The sequence below is a fragment of the Mesoplodon bidens genome (genome assembly GCF_964165515.1).
Source record: "Mesoplodon bidens genome assembly, chromosome: 17".
In the NCBI taxonomy this organism is placed as follows: domain Eukaryota; kingdom Metazoa; phylum Chordata; class Mammalia; order Artiodactyla; family Ziphiidae; genus Mesoplodon; species Mesoplodon bidens.
The window spans coordinates 57,952,711-57,954,907 of record NC_138174.1 but is presented as its reverse complement, the minus strand read 5'-3'; the positions used below and the strand labels follow the sequence as shown (position 1 = coordinate 57,954,907).

The 2,197-nt window shown below is 43.7% G+C and overlaps 1 pseudogene across 1 annotated transcript; it reads left to right on the top strand.

Annotated features, from left to right (window-relative positions):
- The first annotated feature begins 834 nt into the window (after nucleotides 1-834).
- On the top strand, nucleotides 835-1,941 carry LOC308605096 (pantothenate kinase 3-like; annotated as a pseudogene). Its single transcript has one exon. The product of its transcript is annotated as a pantothenate kinase 3-like (transcript).
- The last annotated feature ends 256 nt before the right edge of the window (nucleotides 1,942-2,197 follow it).

The following is a 2,197-nucleotide window of genomic DNA, read 5'->3' as shown; positions in this document are numbered from 1 at the left end:
AGGGGAAGTCTGAAAAATTGGGTAGGTACAATAAGATACTTTTACTTTCTTACTAATGTCGTTTACTATGCCAAACCAATTTTCTCTTAAAATAATCAAGTTTCTTAAATCATTTATTCTGCTTCAGATGAAACCTGATTTCTTTGAGATCTACGACAGGAGTATTTTTCTGAACAGAGGGAGGTGAATGAGGAGAGTGGTTCAGATCTGATCAGAGAACTTTAATGTCAAAACAGGTTCTTCTGACGGGGAAGGAAAACTCTCCCCAATATGACCATGTGATTTTCCTTGTTGATAACAAGGAGGCAAAAATGGACTTCAGTCCTTCATTTAGACACAAAACCACCACAACAACTGAAACAAACCTGGTCTCATAAAACTATTTACACGATGCCTTTTCCCCGTTCTAAGTTAGATCACATATTTCTTAGGCTCTGGTGGAAGATTTTCTATATAGTCCTGAAAATCAGATTTGCAGTTTGGTATATTCATTTCTTGCTTTTAAGATTTCTTAAAACATAAATTTAGTGAGTACTGAAAAAGCTATTTCACATATACTATTTTCTCAACAAACCTATGTGTCACTCAGTCCTCAAAAATCCTACGTGTAAATAATAGATAAATTGGGCGGCGGCTCGGGGGACCGGGGCCTTTTGTTTGGAGCGGCGGCGGCGGCGGGGCCCCCTCCCCGCTTCCCCTGCTCGCTCGGTCCGGGCCGCCCCTCGCGGGGATAGGGGGGGGCTGCCCCCGGGCCGGGCCTCGTCTCAGGTGCCCCCGCCCCGCCCGGCCCGAGGGGAGGACCCGAGGCTGCCTCTGGCCGCTCGGGCCGACGCCATGAAGATCAAGGATGCCAAGAAACCCTCTTTCCCATGGTTTGGCATGGACATCAGGGAACTCTGGTAAAGCTCTCATATTTTGAACCTATCAATATCACAGCAGAGGAAGAACAAGAAGAAGTTGAGAGCTTAAAAAGTAGCTGGAAATACCTGACTTCTAATGTAGCCTGTGGATCCACTGGTATTCAGGATGCGCGCCTTTAACTAAAAGATTTAACACTTTTTGGCCAGACAGGGAACCTGCACTTTATCAGATTTTCAACCCAGGACCTGCCTGCTTTTATCCAAAGGGGAAGAGCGAAAAACTTCTCAACACTACACATGGTGCTACGTGCTACAGGAGGTGGTGCTGACAAGTTTGAAAACGGTTTTCGCACAGTTGGAAACCTCCACCTGCACAAATTGGATGAACCTGACTGCCTTGTAAAGGGCTTGCTGTACATAGATTCTGTCAGTTTCAATGGACAAGCAGAGTGCTATTATTTTGCTAATGCCTCAGAACCTGAGAGATGCCAAAAGATGCCTTTCAACCTGGCTGATCCCTCTCCACTGCTGGTAGTAATCATTGGTTCCGGGGTCAGTATTTTAGCAGTCCATTCCAAAGACAACTATAAACGAGTAACTGGGACAAGCCTTGGAGGGGGTACCTTTCTGGGTTTATGTAGTTTATTAACTGGCTGTGAAAGTTTTGAAGAGGCTCTTGAAATGGCATCCGAAGGTGAGAGCACCCAAGCTGACAAGCTGGTCCATGATATTTACAGAGGAGATTTTGAAAGATTTGGTCTGGTTGGGCTGTAGCATCTAGTTTGGGGAATATGATTTATAAGGAGAAGGGAGAATCTGTGGGTAAAGAAGATCTAGCAAGAGCTACGTTAGTTACTATCACCAACAACATTGGTTCTGTGGCACGAATGTGTGCTGTTAATGAGAAAATAAAGAGTTGTCTTTGTTGGAACTTTACGTGTCAATTCTCTCTCGATGAAACTTTTGGCATATGTCCTGGATTATTGGTCAAAAGGTCAACTGAAAGCACTGTTTCTAGACCATGAGGGATGTTCTGGAGCAGTTGGTGGGTGCACTTCTTGGGCTGCCAAATTTCAGCTAAAGCATCGGGTTTCTCTCTGTTAATAAATGTCATTCGAGAGGAACTGAAAACCAGAGGTGTAATTACTGCATTATTTGTCCCTGGGAACCAAAGGATAAAAGAGTAGCACTATTCCTCTTGATTTTTAAATGTTAGAATGGTAAGCTGCTATATGTTGCCATATTAAAAAGAGAGCTCCAGTAATGTAAAGTATTTCTAAGTGAAATGCTTTCCCTTCTGTATATAGCCAGTGGTAAATCCTTAAATGCAATACAGC